At 37.6% G+C, this 20,850-nt stretch overlaps 1 long non-coding RNA gene across 1 annotated transcript; it reads right to left on the bottom strand.

The window, feature by feature from the left end:
- Positions 1-17,256: 17,256 nt before the first annotated feature.
- On the bottom strand, positions 17,257-20,623 carry LOC125245607. Its single transcript, XR_007179579.1, has 4 exons — positions 20,498-20,623; positions 18,325-18,385; positions 17,901-18,013; positions 17,257-17,437 (listed from the first exon to the last, which is right to left on the bottom strand). It is a non-coding gene; the product is annotated as an uncharacterized LOC125245607 (long non-coding RNA).
- Between the last annotated feature and the right edge of the window lie 227 nt (positions 20,624-20,850).

Genomic DNA, 20,850 nt, shown 5'->3' with positions numbered 1-20,850 from the left:
AACGAGACTGTCTCAGATTCTCTTAGCCATTGACTGGCATCAATCTCCTTTCTACTAGATGCATGAATAGCTTTTATTGCTTGCTGTTTTTACTTAAAAGAGTAGATTTTATTTAAAAAACCACAACTGTTCAACTGGGATGGTCCTATTCATGTTATCACCTTGTGCGTTGAAAACACAAAGGTTTTTACCACAAAACAATTTTTGGTTAGTTTATCATCAGCCTGCAGAATGGCTGAAGTCACTGCAACCTTTTCCTGTACAAACTTTTCCAACACCTCAGCAATATATGAAGACATACAAGGAAAGAGTAAACATGATGTTAAAAATTATGATTGTCATAATTATTTTTGTCATAATTATAGAATTGTTCTATATAATGTAATGTATATCAATAATGACCTTGACTTCTTTGCAGGCCAGTGTATTGTACTGAATCACAATGTCCTCCAGGTCCTGGCAGAAGAGATCGTAACCACCAGCTCTGGCATAAAATCCTTCATTGATTCTTTCTGTCATTGGGTCAGAGAGAACTGACATAAGACTTTCACATTTTGCCTCGGACGCCTTCTCATTGTCCCACAGATACGCATCAAACTGACGACTGATGGCTTCCTAAAACAGCACACAGAAAAACAGGAAGGATGCTTAATGCTCATTGTTTGAGTTCTTTTGCACTTTATCTTCAGCTCTACACTCAAAACCATTCACACTTGCTGAAAAACCAAACTTTGCCCTCAGACATCACAGACAAGCCCTCAAGAACACACACATTACAACATAGTCTTACACACTGGTAAGATACATTCAAAACAATACTACAAAACCAAAAACCAGTAATACAGTTTTTCTCAATTGTTTACACACAAATATTGGTACGATAACCACAACATGTAACTCATGCACCAACCCCCTGAACCAATTCTGCTAAACTACAAGCACAATTCCTGCTTTACACTCACATTGCAGTTCTAAAACACACTTCTTTCAAAACACTACACACAATTCTCTGCATTTGGCACAATTTTCGGGCAGAAAAATCTCTTGTTTTCAGAAGGTACACACTGCCATTCAAATATATACACTGACTCATCCCGTGGGCAAACACCTGTCGCACATTTTTACAATTAGCAAACAGAGCTTTAGCATAAAAGGGCAAAAGGTGAGCTCTTCTGTTTTGGAGCAATGGATGCCAACAATGGAAACAGAGGCAGAGCTGCATCGTGTTTTTTTTACTGTAACTGTATACAGTAAATTCTAAATAAACCACTGTATGTGCAACTTTGCGTTGGTTTGGATGTGCACTGTACATTGCTTTTGTTGGAAAAATAAAATATATTTGTTACCGTGTATTTGTGTGTTCTGACTATAAAAACTATTATACATATATATATATATACTACAAATATTTAACAACACACTTATGTATGTACTGTCTGTAGTAAGTGTAACACTGAACCAAATAAAGACCAAAGTGTTTTCCATTCATCATAGTGTTTTACATAGAGCACATCAGTGTTCAACTGGTTCTTATAAATGTCTATTCATATGATGGTTTGTGTGTCATTTGAAAACAAAATACCATTTTGAGAAGAAAGAACATTGTTTTGAATGTAAAGTTTCATTTTGCAGGAGAATTGAGGGGTTTTGCCCATTGTGTGTGTGTTTTTTGATTTGTGTGTAGAGTTCTGAGAGTATGAGGGATGCTTTCAGAAAATATGTGTAAACAATCAAGAAAAACTTTAAGTTGTGTTTCTTGTGGTTCTCCCCCTCAAGGAACTTTCCACATGATGAACACATGTATATATTTGCACTTTTTTTTATTCTTTAATGTATTGTACAGCACTCTACAATACACCAAACAACAAATATTCTGCCCCAGCATCACATCTTTGGTCTGGGACAGGCCAGAGAATCTCCTCAGGCTGTACTGGCCCTATCCAGGCAGTGGGTGGAAAATCCTCTTGCATGCCTGATCCACCCCTGGCACGCATCAACTGAAATGTCTAGTCAGTCTTCTTCCATTCCATCGTCTGTGTCCTACAAAAACACAAAGTACTGATTACTGTAACTGTAACACATCCTTTTTACAAAATGGAAGCAGACAGAAACTCTATCTGTATGTAAGGCACTTTGATGCATGTGTTGTAACAGAGTACAGCACTCAGAAGTTACAGTAGAGTACACTGAGGTACACCTACCTGTTTTCCTCTCTGAAGATCCTTATGATCGAGGCGATGGTGAAGGAACTTAAGTTTGGGTGAACTCATTGCCCAGCCTCCCTCATAGACATACTATGGACAAGGACATGGTCAACTAGAGGCACGAATTTCATCTGAGGCTCCTTGTCTCCTTGCACCTCATCCTCCTCCTTTATCTCTTCCTCCACTCCTTACTGCTCTTGCTCATCCTCCTCTTCCTCTCTGGTGTCCTCAACCTTTTCAATCACATCTCTCAGAATCCATTTTTCCAAAACTGAATGAACTGACTCGGGCTCTTTTATCTCTCTATTGAAGGTTCTGATTGGTGTGTGATAAATTTCACTCTTAGTGTTTCCACGTGGGTAACTGTGTGCTAATTGAGCTCAAACTATGCTGACTTGAGTGAACAATATTGAATGCTGGTGCTTTCTAAATGACAACATGGTGTAGGCAATGAGAAATGAAGGGATTTGTGTGTAGAGCTTTGCAGTGACAGTTCAACAAATCTGATTCATGTGTCAAAACAGGGGAATAGTGTTTATAGTTTAGGGAAATGGGTGTGCTTTTTGATAAATGGCGTTATGGTTTTGAGAGTTCAAAAGTTCAAAAGCCTGGTTATAGTGTTTAAGCAATCGAGAAAATACACAAACTTGAAACAGAAGATGTTACCTTTTTCTCATTCCCTGCATTGTTGGGCATTTTTTCAACATGACAATGAGGATATGCATGTATTTCACCAAGTCTTAACAATCTTGAGTTCCTGTGGGGGATTCTGTAGAGACGAGTTGAGCAACACTCCCTATTACAGTTTTTTCCAATTGCTAACACACAATTTTTCAAACTAGTCTGGTTTTATCAAAACACTTAACACAATTCACAAAACCACACACCCAAACTGCAAAATACCTCGTATATCCTGCAAAATGAAGCACTGCAACCGAAACTACACATAGCATTATCAAAATCAAACTTTTGCATGAAATGGCACACACTTCATTCATATTACCAGATTTTTGCCTAACCACCTACACACTGTTGGGCATAATGAAAAGCATCCCCATCTTTAGTATGCTTTGCCATAATACTAAAATATGTATCAGATTGTTCACATGCACAGAAATATTTGCAGATACACACACATGTTGTTGCAACATTTTTATTTTTTTTTCCTTCACTACAGTAAACAAGTCAGTGCAACATATGCACAGCAGATATATTTACATGGGACTGAAAAATATTCTTACAAAAAACAGTAAACTGAAAAAGAAAATTTCTGAAAAAAATATATTACAGTAAAAAAAAAAAAAAAGAGGCAAGAAAAATAATTAGGCAGCATCTTGCCACACAGCCGGGTCTGGCCACAACGCCTCGTCAACATCACAGGCAATATCTTCCCTTGCCAGACATCGAGGGAAGAAGCGCCTTGAGTGCCTTATCCATCCCTGAATTGCACCCACATCAATCTCATCACATGCCTCTTCCATGGCCTGCACAAGAGGCATGCGCACAAAGTGCTGCCGGTCGTATACCTTCCACCGCCATGCCGAAAAGAATTCTTCTATGGGGTTCAGAAATGGTGAGTATGGTGGGAGGTATTGCACGAGAAATGTTGGGTGGTCAGCAAACCAGTTTTGGACTGGGGCTGCACGATGAAAGCTCACATTGTCCCATACTACAATGTACCGGTTTCTTTGATGGTCTGCATCATTTATACGCTCTGGTGGTATGAGAATGTTGTGAAGTCTGTCCAGAAATGTGAGAATATGGGCTGTGTTGTATGGTCCAAGGTTGGCATGACGGTGGAGGACACCATGCATACTGGAGATGGCAGCGCACATTGTGATGTTCCCACCACGTTGGCCAGGAACATCTATAATGGCTCAGGAACATCTATAACGGCACCTTATAAAGTTGTTTCATTCTGATTTGGTTTCGCTTGAGAATGCGAGCCAATGTGGACAGACTAACTCGTTGAATGTTGTTGAATAAGGTGTTGTCTTGGATGATGTGGCTTTGAATTTCTCGTAATCTGATTTCATTATTTTCCAAAACCAAGTTTACAATGGCAGCTTCCTGTACCCCGGTGAACATTTGGCCCCTTCCTCCACCATGGTGTCGTCTCTCAGTCCTTTAGAAAAAATAAAATAAAAATATATATAGGGCTTGGACAATGCAACCTAAATATTTTCCCCCACAGTAGAGTACATTGTACAGGAAACTTGTACAGTTCATGAATGGCTGATGTCATACACTAAGTAAACAGGTGTCACCCAACTGATACACTATGACATGGGGTATACTACATGTGTACTACATGAAATTTTGGTTACATACCTGTTCTCCAGTCTAAAGGTCCGGATGACAGAGGCCACAGTAAAATGGCTAAAGTTTGGCTGCACTCTCTGTCCAGCCTCACGCATTGTCAGCCCATGGTTGATGACATGATCTACTAAGGTTGCTCTGATTTCATTTGAAAGTGTTTGTCTTCTTTGGCCATGAACTCCTCTACCTGCTCTACCCCTACCTCTCACTCTTATTCTCAACCTCCCTCTTCCTCTTCCTCTTCCTCTCTCTGCAATGTCTTCCATTGTTGTTGTAAAAAAAAAGGTTCTCACCTGTGGTCTTTTCATAGTGCTTACATCCTGATTGAAGTGTTAACAATTAACCATTGAGGTGTTTGGCCAGGTGGCACATGTAATTGGCCAAATAGCTCATGTAGTGTCATTTTGAATGGCAGTGTTTTGAAATGGCAAACATGTGACTTTATGTCAGATTGTTGTGTCTTATGCAGAGAACTGTGTTCAGTGCATTTAAAAAGTGCCATTTTGAAATGCAAAATGTGTGTAAAGCAGAAAAGGTATTTAGACTTTTGGAGACTTGAGAAGAAGTTTTGCTCTCTGTGTGTCAGTTTAAATAATTGTGCTGTGCATGTCATTTTAGTGTGTTAGCAATTGGAAAAAACTGTAAAGATCAAAAAATTTAAGAAGCTCATCATCCAGGAGTTGGACAGATGTGACAATTTGTCATGAACTTGTACACTCTGTGACAAGAAGGGTCAGAGCAGTATATTTAAAATTATGGATGGCATACTAAGTACTAGAGTATTACACATTTGTTGAATTAAATCTAGGGTGTACTCATTTCTGCAATCCTTAATTTAAACAAAATTGGCAAAAAAAAAATCCACCACAGGTGCTCAAGAGTGTTAAGATTGAGTGCAATTAATGTCCACAGAAGGGTTTTCACCTTGGGAGAATGCACATCCTCATTGTTATGTTGGAAAAAAATGCAGGGAATGAGGAAAGGGTAACATCTTTCTAATCTCACAATTATATTATTCAACTTTAGCTAAGTTTTCACAGACAGAAACACATTAGCCAATTTTGTTTAACATGTATTGAGTGCAATACATGTCCACAAAAGGGTTTTCACGGTGGGAGAATGAGTAGACCAAGAGATTAAGTATTCATAGCCATAAAAATTATGAAAATAGGTAATTGTCACGGATTCAGCAATTCCACCAGCATCAGAACTCCGCACACTCGTTCAAACTCACCACAGTACAGATCTGATGGAAGATTCAACCACGGCCCATTATAAGGTTTCTAGCAGAAGAAACCTCTGTTGGTATTTGCTAGAATCCATGTATCCATACCATGTATCTGAGCAAGATGTCCAGGACCTATAGCAGAAAAATAGGCCCACAACATTAAATATACAGCAGTATATTTAACCGTGATGGGGTATTTTGGGGGTACTTTTTATCTCTGTGTGCATTGAACCTATCTGGTGGGTTTTCCTGCCAAAAAGCTCTTATTTTAATTTCATCTAACAACAGAACCTGTCCTGTTTGAAGTTCCAGTCGTGTCTCACAACTGAATATGATGGAGTTTGTTTTTGTATGACCGAGGAGGATTTTTCTTGAAACCCTCCTGAACAACTTGTGGTGATGGATAGGTGCTGTTCAATATTTTTTTTAGGCGTTCTGTCCCCAAGACTCAACTAATTTCTGGTGATGAGTGTCAGGTGCGTGTGATCAGTACTCTGGTGAGGGAGTGCGACGTGATTGGCTGGGTGCAGAGCCTTGCGTGTCTGTGACACCTTTTAATAAAACATTTGGAATGGGTTTGTAAAAGGTGTTTATTTGCCAATAACCAGGATTTGAACCCAAGACGGCAGCAGGATGCCAGTCAAGAACACTATCCACTGCCCCACACACTTATAATTCATCAAAGCTTGTCTAAATCATTGTCAATATTAATTCAGAGCAACGCATGCAAGTGACCACTAGGTTTTGTATTGTTTGTATTGTTTCGTAGCCTCAGCACAATCCTGTCACATTTGAGCACCCTGAGGTAGAAGGTTTATTGGCAGAGTAGGTCATAATGAGAGAAAACTGCTTCTCATTCCCGTAGAATCCCATTAAAATGTAAAGTATGTCACATCATTTATGTTAATTATTCCTAAGCTCCACCTTCTTCTGTTCTCACCTTCTGAAGGAAGGTTTATAAAGAGCTGCAGACTACATGAGCTTCTTCACTTTTCTCCCAGCCAAGCACTTCTCTGAACAGGACTGAAATCAGGTTCTGTTTCTTTTTGCTATGGTTATTATAATAATGCAATTCTATTTGTTTTTAGTTACTTTGTATAACTGTTAATTACTGACCAATGATTACTGTTTTTTTTGGGGTTTTTTTACAGATTATCCTGAATAATGGGTGTCAATGTTTCAATCGTCAATAACACTAATCTTACCTGGTATTATTCCACTCAGCGGGACGAAAATCGGGTAAGAACTTTTGGTGCATTCACTATACAAGATTGTTTATGCAATTCTATATTCTAAATCTTGTTTCATATTTCTTTTTCCCTAGTTAGCATTTCCTCTGATTAAGCAGATAATAACTTAAAGCATGACAATATCTCGCAACAATATCAGATTGTTTCTTTAAGTGTTATTTTAATCACTTTAGAATACTGGTCCATCATTAAAGGTTCAAGAAACCCTAAAACACATTTTCTGAGATGTTAACGATATGTAGCGTTGCACATCACTGAAAACAACAACTGTACTCATTATGTTTATATTATATTCTGTCAATAATTACTCACCCTCATGTTTTTCTACACCTTCGTTCATCTTCAGAACACAAATTAAGATATTTTTGATGAAATCCGAGGGTATCTGATCCACACATAGGCAATAATGTCATTGCACCTTTTGACATCCAAAAAGGTAATTAAAAACATGGTTAAAATAGTCAACGTGACTACAGTGGTTCAACCTTAATGTTATGAAGATGAGAATAGTTTTTGTGTGCAAAAAGTAAACAAAAATAACGACTTTATTCAACAATTTGAGCCGCTGTCATACGTAGTGATCTATGGGTGAAAGAGCTTTCTCTGTCACAGCCTGAAGGTTGTGGAATGCGCTTCCTTTTACTGTTAGCAAAAGGAATCTCAGCCTTAGGTTATGTGGCGGGATGGAAAGGTGAAAAGCAAATGAACTAAAATAAGCCGTAAAGACTTTACATAAACAACATCTAACAAAATCTTCAATGTAGCCAACTACACCACCTAGTGGCTTTATAATATTAATATTGAGCCACTGTACTCACATGAACTGACTAAAAATTAACTTCCAATTGGTAAAATGTACCTGGAAAAAAAAGATCAGAAAATCAACTTGCCTAATATTTCTGCACACACTGTAAAGTAGTTACTGATTAGCTAACAGTGAACTACATTTTAGCACTATTACTTACTAATTTGTTATTCAGAGTTTGTTAGTTAATAGCAGTTACCAGAGTGTTAATATTGCATTACTCATTTGTTATTGTGTAGTTATTAATTAATGACGGAACAGTATTCTAAAGTGTTACCGTTTATCCACTGCTTTTCTGATGGAAACTGATGTATAATTCTGCTCCCCAGTATGAATGCATCCTTCCTGGCTGCTCATCGTGCTATCAGGAGGAAAAGGCAGTCATTCGCTACCTCTACATCAGATACAAAGATCATGCACATAATAGTTTTAAGTACGAGTTTAACACCTATAAAGGCCAAACCACTTTTACCTTAAGTGAAACCAACGGCGGTTCCCAGATTGAGTTGTACTGCTCCACTGAGCGTATCTCTCAATACTGTCCCAACTATGGTAAGCTCCTGCAAGCATTTAACCTCAACACTATACACCAAAAGTATGTGCACTATTCATGATCATCAAACCCATATGTGATTTGAGCATCCCATCCCATATTTTTTTTCACCTTTGCTGTTTCAATGTTATGGTGTATGCTGAAGAGATGAGGCGAATACAGAAATCCACAATATAGGCTTTACTTAGAATAAGGAGCAGAACAACAGCGTCACACAAAGTAGGTAAACAATATCATAGACAAGAAGTGCAGGGAGTGATGAACTTAAAGGGAGTGTTGACGAGGACAGACAGGTGCTGGGAATCCAGGGAGATGGCGGGAAGACTGATGAGGGAAGTGAAGACAGGTGTGGAGAATAGGAGGATGCTGGGAACTGGAGTCCGGGAAGGCCTGAGTGTAACAATGCATCCCCCTCTCCAGAAGGCGCGTCCACAAGCCTCAGATGAATACCACGGGGAGGGGGGGTGGGCGCCCTGGAGACCTACAGGCAGGTGCAGGGGGGTGCAGATGGGTGCGGAGGTCTCCAGGGTGAGTCTATGGTCTCGGCGAAGCATGGAGTGGGCTCTTTGAAGCTCGGAGCAGGTACGTAGAAGGCTGGAGCAAGGTCAAGGGGACTGGGAGCTGGTTCAGCCCAAAAGTCTATTAACCAGTCCTCCTTATCCAGGACTGGCATCTTGGGCTGCACGGTGGCAGAAAATTCAAGAGATTGGGGCTGCACAGCAGCTGAAAACTCAGGAGACTGTGGCTGCACGGAGGCAGAAAACTCAGAAGACTTGGGTTGTTTGGTGGCCCTTTTCTTCTTTCTTTGCCACTTCAGCCCAACGGAGGATATTTCTTTGCCCATCCAGGGTTTTGGGTCCAGGGGAATGCTCACTGGAGGGGTAGGCGGAGGAAAATGGAGATTGGCAAACTGGCCAGGCTGCCTGTGTTTCTGGAGGGACTGGACGAGGATCACACGATCCATCAAGAACCTCCTCAATAACAAACTCAGAACAATTTAGAAACAAAATCAGATTAATTGCATCGACTAGGGAAAAATAACAGGCAGGTTCTTTAAAACAAATCGTGTCCTTGTCCAGCCCCGCCAGAAAACAGGTGTTCAACGGGGCATCTGGCCAATTCGCCAAATAAGCAAGCTCAACAAATTCCTCCACATACCTCTCCAGCGAAAGACCGTCCTGCCGGAACCCACAGAGGCGATCCGATGCTGTGGATTGCTTTGGAGGTACTGGAGTCTCAGGGAGTTCAGTAATGAAGAATAAGCCCATCTTTTTTTTTTGTGGAGTTCCAACGGTAATGGTTTGTTATTCTGTTACAGTGTATGCTGAAGAGATGAGGCGAATACGGAAATCCACAATAATATAGGCTTTACTTAGAATAAGGAGCAGAACAACAGCGTTACACAAAGTAGGTAAACAATATCACAGACAAGAAGTGCAGGGAGTGAGTCCAACTTAAAGGGAGTGCTGACGAGGACAGACAGGTGCAGGGAATCCGGGGAGATGGCGGGAGTGTTACATTTAATAAGCCTCAGTCTTTTGGGAATATTTTTATGCCCACAGTATAGACCCCTTAATCGCCTACGTCACTGTGACGTCCCCGCTCTAGCTGGAGGCAAAACATAAGGAAGAACTAATAGTGGGCGCGCTAAAAGTTTGAGGTTTTGACTTTAAAATGTTGCCTTGCTGTGTTTTTGGCTGCCAGAATAAAAGGAACAGCACTTTTGGATCAAAACTAAAGTTTTACCAGATCCCGGCAGATATTCCTTCACAGAAATCAAAAAGATAATTGTGGTTGAAAGCAATACGGCGTACAGACTGGACGGAGACAATCATAAATAATACTCATATCAGGTAAAATAATCGATGCATATGTAATGGTTTGTTGGTTTTATCTAGAACAAATCAGCAAGTTTCTGTTTTATAGGTGAAAAGTCGCCAACTTTCAGCACACTAGCTAGCTTAAATGTTAAACAAACATACAGATAGATGTGTGTGCCATCCTTTGAATGGTCTCTTAAAATAATCCACATTGCTAGCCATAATCATAGTTAGCCCAGCGTTAGTTACATTAGACAATAAGCCTTGAAAAAATTCCCTGAACCACCTGAAAGTAATTCATATGTTGTCTAGGAAATATCCAAAACTTACAAAAATAGCTGTCACGGTCCCGCAGAGTCAGTGACTGTACATATTCGGACAGTTCTGAACCTTCTTCTGCATCCATGTTCAATAAATCCCTCCTAAAACATGCTAGCTTACGCTTGTCAACATTGCGTCTGGCGTCTCTTTTTGCCTCCAGCTAAGCCCCGCCCACCAGGAAACGTTGCAATGTTTACAAACTTTTAAGGGGTCTATTGCAATCATGGATCAAAAACACCTGTAAATATATATTGTACGAAACTGAAAAACAAATGCAAAATTATCAGAATAGCAAACAACATGGTTAAGCATAAAAAAAATAAATACACATTTTAAAAAATAAGCATGAATCCAAACTTAAAACACTTTTAAAATTATATTACACAAAACTGCATCGTGAATGCAAAATGATCAGAATCACACACAAAAATCATTGTTTTCTTTGTCATATTAGTCTTTTTGTGCTCTGACATTTTCTGTCAATATTTTCACTTTTCTGTATGCTTATGCTGTTTCCCCATTTGCTCTGGTTTCACATTCTGCACAAAACAGGCAAAAGTTAAGAAATGATCTACACTGCTGTGTTGGAGTACAGCCGCATGGGAATCCTGGATCGGAAGCAGCATGAGCAGCGTCTGGATGAGGGAAATTAAAAAATATATTGTCTTGTTCTATTGTTATTTCTAAAGTTATATTGTTTTGTTCTACTGCTAGATCATTTTAGTAATTTTTAAGCATTTATTTCTAGAAAGCAGCATCAGAATAAGAGCATTTAAACTCAAAATCAGTAAAAATGTCTAGAAGTACTATTAAATTTTCCTGTAGTCACTTCAGTTGACATGATGATAATGTTGTAATCTGTGTGTGTTTGGGGTTTAAACATGTAGAGGGTCAAAATATTACAGTGTTGGGTTGTGATTAAATGTTGAAAATATATAACACATCAAATCTAAAAGCAAAATTTCAGCTTATTTTCAGTAGACTGATGTCCACATTACTCCCTGATTAAAACTAAAAAAACACACTGTGAAATAATTTTACTTGTGTGCTAAATTTATTTTTTTAAAAAAGAAAAAAAAAAAAGGATTTTTTGAGGATGTTGAGATAACGGATTATACAATGTTCTCAATAAAACATTGGCACAATGTTCCATAATAACAAAGGAGGAACATTCTCACAGCCACATAAGGAAAATGTTATGGGGAGTTTTTTTAATAAAACGTTCTTGTAATTGTGATATGTTTCATGGTTTATTTTTCAAGTTCATGCTTTGTTCCATTGCTTTGTTTGTTATGTTTGCCATGTGCTCCCTGAAGTCATGTGATTCCCTTGTCCTCATGTGATCATGTCATGTTCTTCCCTAGCCTTGTGTTGTTAGATGTGCTCAACATCGGCTGTGGCAATCGATCAGTGAGAGTATCTGTGTGCTGTCGGGGAGGAGCTAAAAAAAAGTTTCAACATATTATTTAAATACTACGGAAGAGGATTAGGGCCAAGCAATAATAAAAAAATAACATTTCTAACCCTAATCCTCTTCCGTAAAATACCAATGTAGCAGGGTCTACGTTTTTTATTTTGATGAATGTGACACAATATAAACTTGCGACTACATGAAGAAAGCTTCAACTGTTATAAAGACAGATTTTTTCAAGACTCCAAGAGGCGACACTTTGACTTTTTTTGGGGTAACAGCCACTAGATGGCGCTCCGGTAGCGCGGCCGCCATTATGGGGTGAAAATACTAACTGGACCATTGAATCCTTCACATCTTACACACCCAAAATCTGTGAATTTCACTGCCAAATCAGAAGCGCAATAGAACAGTTTTTTAAATTAAGTCACCAGTAAATTGTATGATCCTACAGTAAATGTTGTATTGTCTTATATATGTGACCCGATCTGGCGAAATGAGTCGGAAGTCGCAATGTTCTATTTTAAGATATGGGCCAATAATGTGGAAAAACAATTAAAAAATCGAGTTTTTTTTTAAAGCTAATTTCAAAGAACAGACTTTCAAAAATAATCTCCCAAAGTTTCGTAGTCCACATAATCGAGTAAAGGTATTTAAATGGCTATTAAATTTGACATGGTTTCACTAAATTAGCTGGAAATGAACTTCTCAACTCCTCTCATCACTTATGAGCATTTCCCGGTATCCCCTGAAACGTCATTATCTCTGCTCTACAAATATGGTGTTACACGTTGTATAGAACCAATCAAACAGCTTAGAAATGTAAACACACTGACCTAAACGCTGATTTTTAACAATGGGAAGCCCCGTTTCGACTGACAGGCACGCGATCAGTCCAGCCATCCTCCTGTCAGACTAGCGCGCCTTATAAAATAAAACTCCCATTTGCGTGTCTCTCTTTAAAAGCCAACAAAAATTCTTTTTGCATACAAAACCAAAGACTTTAAACTTTCATATCAAGCCTCCAACATGCTTCTGTTGCGTTATTTTCACCCTCTAATGAGTCTGAGTAATATGCGTTTACAACAAAAACTGCACAGCCGCTAACTGAATACAAGTATGTATATTTCACGTGCTCATAACTTCATGAAAAATGCACAGATCATAAAAATGGCACATCAATATTTAAAGCAGACTCTCAAGATTAAAATGAATCCAAAATCAATATAATATATTGCGTTGATCACAAGATATTACTCACGAAATGATTTAACATACTTGGCTAAAAACATGTCTCTCATCTCTCCGGGATGCAGTGTGTATCAAATGTTCCCAGACCCATCCATGTTCGTTTTCCAACGTGGAATAACACAAAATAGATATAATTTTAAAGCTTAGAATCTCATCTTTTTAATGCATCTAACCATTTTGAAAAACTCCTAACGATTGCTGAGAAGCACCTCTAAACTGGAGTTTACCGCCCGTTGGCGCCACCTGGCTGCGGAAAAAATGAACAACATTTTTCAAACTATTCTTTATGCTATCACCACGAAATTTGAACCAGATGCAGCTCACATATAGGAGAGCATCACCAAAAAATTTTTTTTTAGCGATCTTATTGTGTTCCTGAGTTATTCCATGTCAAATAAAAAAAAAAAATTATTTTAAAAAAAATATATATATTTTTTGTCTTTTATCAGCTGTTTCTCGGCAAGAAAATGTCCAAATGTAATGTAATTTATATTTTCTTAAAATTTAAAATGTTTTGTATCAAATGATACCTACCTTTTGACTCTCCTTGCTAGAGTTTTGGAGTTATGAGTCTTTACTTTTGTGTGTGTTGCTCAGAAAAAAAAAAAAAAAAAAAGGAACTCTAAAAAAGCCTTCAGGTCTTAAAGGGTTAATTCAAATAAATACTTTAAAATAATTTGAGCTTCAGCCTGGTTTAATAGCATTTATATATATATAAAAATGTCTTTGGTCAAATTAAGCTGTAAAATAAATAGTTTATCCCTTTAAATGCAATGGATTTTGAAAGATATCAACAAAAAACGGGCAAAAAACTTTAAAAGCGATTTTCTCAGGTTTTCAATTGGAAAAAGAGGGCAGACGACCATAATTCAAATGGGTAAAATCTTTAAAACCATTCAAGGTATGACTTTGATATCATTTTAAAGCTTATTGTCTCATCTTTCCATTGATACCAAAATCTCAATTTAGAAATTTGGGTCACTGTGACTCATTTTGCTGGATCAGGTCACATATGTTTTATTTTACCAGTTGAGGAATCCAACCATTCATCCATCTGAGGTAACGTAGTTAGCCTACTTTATTGTTTACTTTACACATTTATTAATAGTAAATTAATAATTAATAAATTTAAGATCATCATGTTTAAAGCAAACAATATATTTTAGATCTTGTGGAGTAATAGTAATAATATCTAGGTCTGAATTGAAATAAGCTATATTGTATGTTTTAATGGATCACGCTACAAACATAATGATCTTAAAATACATGATGCATTGCTGTGTCCATTACCGCATAATTCACACTTTTGGACACTTTTGCTTTAACGGACATTCGACAACACTGCAAAATCAAGCTGTTATATTCATATATTTATTGCCCAACATTACCAATTTTTCTGATGCATGTCCTTAATTTAATTTCATATGTTGGTAATAATTCAGTGTTTATAAGCCTTTTAAAGAATTTTAACTGACTGGGTTTCTAGAGAGCAAAGGTTTTGTGAAAAAAGTGGAAGACTTAAACACTAAGTGTGTAAAATAAACTGTTAAAGGTGCCGTAGAATGTGTTTTCAAAAGATGTAATATAAGTCTAAGGTGTCCACTGAATGTGTCTGTGAAGTTTCAGCTCAAAATACCCCATAGTTTTTTTTTAATTAATTTTTTCAACTGCCTATTTTGGGGCATCATTAAATATGCGCCGATTCAGGCTGCGCGGCCCCTTTAAATGCTCGCGCTCCCTGCCCCCGGAGCTTGTGATTGCCTTTAACAGCATAAACAAAGTACACATAGCTAATATGACACTCAAAATGGATCTTTACAAAGTGTTCGTCATGCAGCATGTCTAATCGCATAAGTATAGTATTTTATTTGGATGTTTACATTTGATTCTGAATGAGTTTGATAGTGCTCTGTGGCTAAAGCTAACATTACACACTGTTGGAGAGATTTATAAAGAATGAAGTTGTGTTTATGAATTATACAGACTGCAAATTAATTATTTTTTTTTCTTTTCTCCGTGAAAACAGTAAGAAACGATGGTAACTTTAACCACATTTAACAGTACATTAGCAACATGCTAACGAAACATTTAGAAAGACAATTTACAAATATCACTAAAAATATCATGATATCATGGATCATGTCAGTTATTATTGCTCCATCTGCCATTTTTCGCTATTGTTCTTGCTTGCTTACCTAGTCTGATGATTCAGCTGTGTACAGATCCAGACATTAATACTGGCTGCCCTTGTGTAATGCCTCGATCATGGGCTGGCATATGCAAATATTGGGGTCGTACATATTAATGATCCTGACTGTTACGTAACAGTCAGTGTTATGTTGAGATTCGCCTGTTCTTCGGAGGTCTTTTAAACAAATGAGATTTATATAAGAAGGAGGAAACAATGGAGTTTGAGACTCACTGTATGTCATTTCCATGTACTGAACTCTTGTTATTCAACTATGCCAAGATAAATTCAATTTTTAATTCTACGGCACCTTTAAAAGGATTTCATGATCACTAGTGATAGTATTTTATTCTGTGTTTTCATCACTCAGGTTGGATTTCAGCTTTAATGTACTTTTTTTTTTTTTTTGGAACAAAGCAGCTGATATTGCCATAGAAACTAGTGGACTGCGACTCGCTTTCACCCCAAAATGGCGGAAACGCAGGGCTGCTGCTGGGCGACAGTGTTTCAATGGAACGTTCTATTGAGTGTCGCTTCTTGTTAGTGTATATTCTTTGGTTGTACACTCGTTACTGTGGTGCATTGTGGGATTGAATGGTGCACTCGACAACATTCACTATGGTACACCGCTACAAATGGCTGTTCCCTCAAATAGTGCCCTAGGGCAGTGGTTCCCAAACTTTTTAGCGTGGAGTACCCTCTGAAGGGATTACCATCCTTCTGCAATATTTGCCCCCTAAATTGCATTTTTTTACCTTTATGTATAACTTTATAAAATAAATAATGTTTCAAATAATAAAAAAAAAAATGTTCAATAGAGAAATATGCAATGATGGTAAAACTAAGTAAAACTTTTAAATATTAAACTAAAACCGCCAGTAGGTGACAGCAAGTCACTGTTTTTATGAGTGAGTCATCGAGTCATTCATTCAGTAACGAAGCAAGTGGCTGTGAATAAATCATTGACTCACGATGTTTTGCACTCAATTGCATTCTTGCTCGTTATCAACATTAAATACAAGAACTGACACAAGGTATGTTTTTGTATCGGAGAAAGTTTGAGTTTTAAATCGAAATGAATCCATTATCTGTGTTTGTATTTGTTCTTCATGCGAGTAAGTGCTAAATCCCCACTTTTACAAAGGTGTATTGTCGAGACCCAGGTAGCCAAAAATATGTGGGCCAATAATGGCCCAGAACCGGCAAGCCAGAAGAAATAACTCGGCCCAGATGCGGTTGCCGGACTCTTGTGAAACACGGGAATGAATGATGCGCCAGAATCGGCCCGAGTACACTGGCCCGAGTCCGGGTGCCGAAACTGAGCCGACACTGCCGGTATAGGGCCACAATCATGCCAGCATAAATTGTACAATTAGCCGGTCCTGGTCTGGGTTCCAAAGGGAAATGTATATGAAATAAATAACTACATCTATTTAATTAATAAGAACTACAAAAAACATTTTACCAAAGCAATATTAGCTTGTTTGTTAAATTAAGTAGACCTATATGTACATATAAGTATTAAGACAAGTAGTTCATGTAATTAATTGGTTAAAAAAACTACTCAAATATATTTTTAAAGACTTAAAGAAAAAAATTATATACTTACTATGCAAATATTTCTCATTTCAAGAAGTTGAAGCTTTTTTCAGAGGCTTTAAGTGTCACTTTTGTACTGTAGGTGTAGTGCTTTACAGTGATTGGCTCTAAACTATTTGTGACAGTCACAAATCCTCTTTGCAGGTGCTTCAACTCATATTTTAGATGAGCTCAGACAAACCTGTATGTTACATCTGTAACTTCATGTGAAACCCATGTAAAATCATTGAGCAATATACCACAGAAAACAGTACCATGTTCTTACGCAGGGCCTATAGCCATGTTTCCCAAAATGAAAACAATTAACTAATTCAAATTGAGCTTTTATTTCATTTCAAAATATGCATTGAAAATTGAGTGTTTAAAACATACAAAAGCAAATATTAAAATTACACATGAAGAAAAAAAAAAACCTCAGATGTATAGGGTGTGTATTTGTGTTCAAGTGCATGTGTTGTCTCAGTCCTCTGTCTTCTTCAGCAGGCTTCCTGTTTTGGAAAAACAAAATCAAAGATTAGGGCAGTACAAACACAAGTCTATTCTTTTTATTTATTTTCTTTCAGGATTTTAGGATTGGATCTGTTATTTTCACGTGATGACTGGTCTATGTATATTGGCAGTATAAACAAGCAGATACTGTGCAGATCCGCAGCATGCCCTCTAGAAGCCATCCCAGACTGAGTTCTAAGGATTACACAATCATTGGTATCTTTGTTGGTCAGTTGGGGTTTTCATGGCATGCCCGCCAAGGTTCCTTGGCATGTAACAACGTAAAAACTTATACAAGGAATTAAAAGTTCACTTTGGATAAAAACTTTAAAACTGATTTAGTGTCATCAGTATCTTAGCATTACAGCTATACTGATGCATATAAACAAATAATCACGTTAGAGGGTGGCAAAATTTGGTAGAGTTACTGTGGACTACTTATAAGCACACAAGGCAACTTACACTCATTGGTGGGCACATACTGCAGACTGTTGTCGACAGATGTAGGCGCTGACAGATGCTCAGGGGCTCCAGTGCATCATCGAGCCCCCCGTTTTAGCTCTGCCCAAAAAATCCTGAAAAAAAAAAATATAATGCTCTAACTTCACAATTCAGTACTACATAGTTCACAATCTTTGTAATGTGTTTCAGCAATACATTTGTAACATTTATAATGTGTTTAGAAACAATTCTCAGAATTGACTTTACAGGGACTTTAAGGCTTTTTAAGACCTGAATTTTAAAATTGTAATTTCACGATATTATTTTTTACTGTATTTTAATTAAATAAATGCAGCAGTGGTGGGCATAAAAGCTTTCTTTCAAATACATTACAAATCTGACCCTAAACTTTTGAATGGTAGTGTATGTTTGAGGTATCACTTACCAGTCACATGGTTCACAATGTCTAAAGATGTCCAACTGCACTGCCATCAGCATGGAAAAATCTGGGAACATAAACAATTTGTCACAGAGCCAACAATATTTAGTAAACAATGGCATGCTCATTATAAATAAACTATAGCAGATGCAGAAAAGAAAAAGAATAATATACAGAATATACACAAAAAAAATCTTAAGATAACAGAATTTACATTTTTAGGTTTAATATTACTTATTCAGTAATGCTCATACTGTCACTTATGTTTGGACGTAAAAGCGATTTTACCATGAAAGATCAAACAAGTTTGAGATAGTTTCGTGTTTGGAAATGTTGACCATGAAATATCAAAACGTGTTTGAAATACAGTAGTTTAAGCCATTTACACTCTCCATGTACGTGACGTCACTGACTAACGGTACAGTGCATACTTTTAGTTTAAATTAATAGAGCTTGGCAAACTACATCACTGCGCGTTGCATTCTGGGTAGTCGCCGCCATGTTTTACGTCACGCTCAGGAGCGTACAATGACAATAAATACAAATCACCAGATGAAAAAACGACTTTATTTACGTTAATTTTTTAAAGAGCTGCTTGTACTTACTGAAAATAAATGGACTAATATTTGAATCTCTTGTGTTCATTCGATCGCTCAGTCGTGTGGCCAGGACACGATATACACACACATAGAAATCACCCCAGACAGCAACATAGTGTCGGCCCAGATCTGGCCCACATCTGGTCCGTGTATAATCCACATACCAGATGTGGGCCGGATCTGGGCCGACACTATGTTGCTGTCTGGGACACTGCCGCCTCCTATCGGTCCACACACAGGACCAAAGTGATTTCTCTATTTCAGTTTTTAATAACTAAGTGGCACCGATATATCTGCCAGATAAAATAATAAACACAATATAGATTGATCTCAGCCAGCATATCATCATATCGCCCTGATTTCTTCATGTTAAAGCATTAAGGGATAACATAACAGCATGATCCTACTGTAATGCAGCTCTGAAATGAATTATATTGTGGAATCGCTACACCAAGTAAGTTTTACTGGACCTAAATGGAATAAATACATGATTTCTTACCGAGACAAGCTGAGCAATGAATCAGAGGTGTTGCTTTATCAACACGGAGAGTGATCGCAACTAGGCCTATATAATGACATTTCTAAACGCGTTTTCGTACATTATTCATGGCGTGAGCACGTACATATTCAAACGGATCAGAAGTTATTAATCTGTAATAAATACAAATGACAAAGCCAAATTTTGGTCAAAATTTCACTTTCACCATTGTGTTTCTAAGCCGGAAGGCAGAAAATGAGGGACATTATAACATGCGTACGTGGCTTAATTTACTAATGCTAATGCTTTATTAGTTTGGTGTTTACTACAGAAAAGCAGACGAGCCCAGAATATGAACGCACATTTAACACAGGCATTTTCCTCCCATAAAGAAAACACTTAATGGACACTTAACGTGTAATAAGACAGGTTCTGTTCATGTTCTAGGCTCATATCTGCTTTGCTGTAACTGTTACTTACAGTTTCTATGGGAGGAAAACGTTTAACGTGAAATTAAACGCGTTGCGTTCACATTCTGGGCTAGTATGATGTTTACTTACATACGCCACATTAAGCTTTTTAGAATGTCCCGAAAATGGGACAAAATGGCGCTCCATTTCACATTCGTTTTCCACGCTGGTCAGTTTATGCATATAGTTCATACCACAGCCAGCGTTCACCATTCTAATATGTTTTTAACTGTATAATATAAATTTTAACATCTTCCTCCACTATTTCCCAGTCTCTACTGTACTGTCCGTGACCTAATGTCCCAGAATGCAATGCGCTGCTGACGTCACGTTCCCAGACTCTATTAGCTTACCAGCAAAACCTTTACAAATCTATCAAAATCTCTCATATACACATAAGATATATGATTAAAAGCCCAAACTTACATAAACGAGTTCATGTCTATAGTTAGTCTACAGTTAACCTCTTATAGTTAACGTTAGCCTAACGGCTGAGATGCTAACGGACTTTTTCGAAGACACTAAACCATTTCTATAAAGTAAATATTCAACGAAAGCCAGTCATTTACATTGAAGAAAGAGTCAGGAATATTTGTATGTACTATTTGTGTAATTTTAGGGACTAAACTTACCTGAAAGTGGTGAAAACAACAGTGAGAGACGGTGTTCGCTGCTTGTCAGTTGAGAGGTGCTGCGCCGTTTCCATGGTAACTTTCTCCGCTCCAGTTCAAATGCGACTCGAATGATCACGCGCACGCACGCATTAAAACACGTAAAAGTCACGCAGCATTTACATTGTAGATTTGAAGCATTTTATTACATACTGATTATGGAGTGAATTAATTGATAATTTTGGGTGCCGTCCCTAAGAAACATTGTTAGCTGGGACAGTCACTGATTGTATGATTTTATGAATAAAATAAAAATTCAGTTAATTTTAATAGATTAAACAAAAAAGAGAATGTGGCAAAACGTTATACAGCTT

This window comes from Megalobrama amblycephala, linkage group LG14 (genome assembly GCF_018812025.1).
Source record: "Megalobrama amblycephala isolate DHTTF-2021 linkage group LG14, ASM1881202v1, whole genome shotgun sequence".
In the NCBI taxonomy this organism is placed as follows: Eukaryota; Metazoa; Chordata; class Actinopteri; order Cypriniformes; family Xenocyprididae; genus Megalobrama; species Megalobrama amblycephala.
This window is presented reverse-complemented; position numbering and strand designations above follow the sequence as displayed.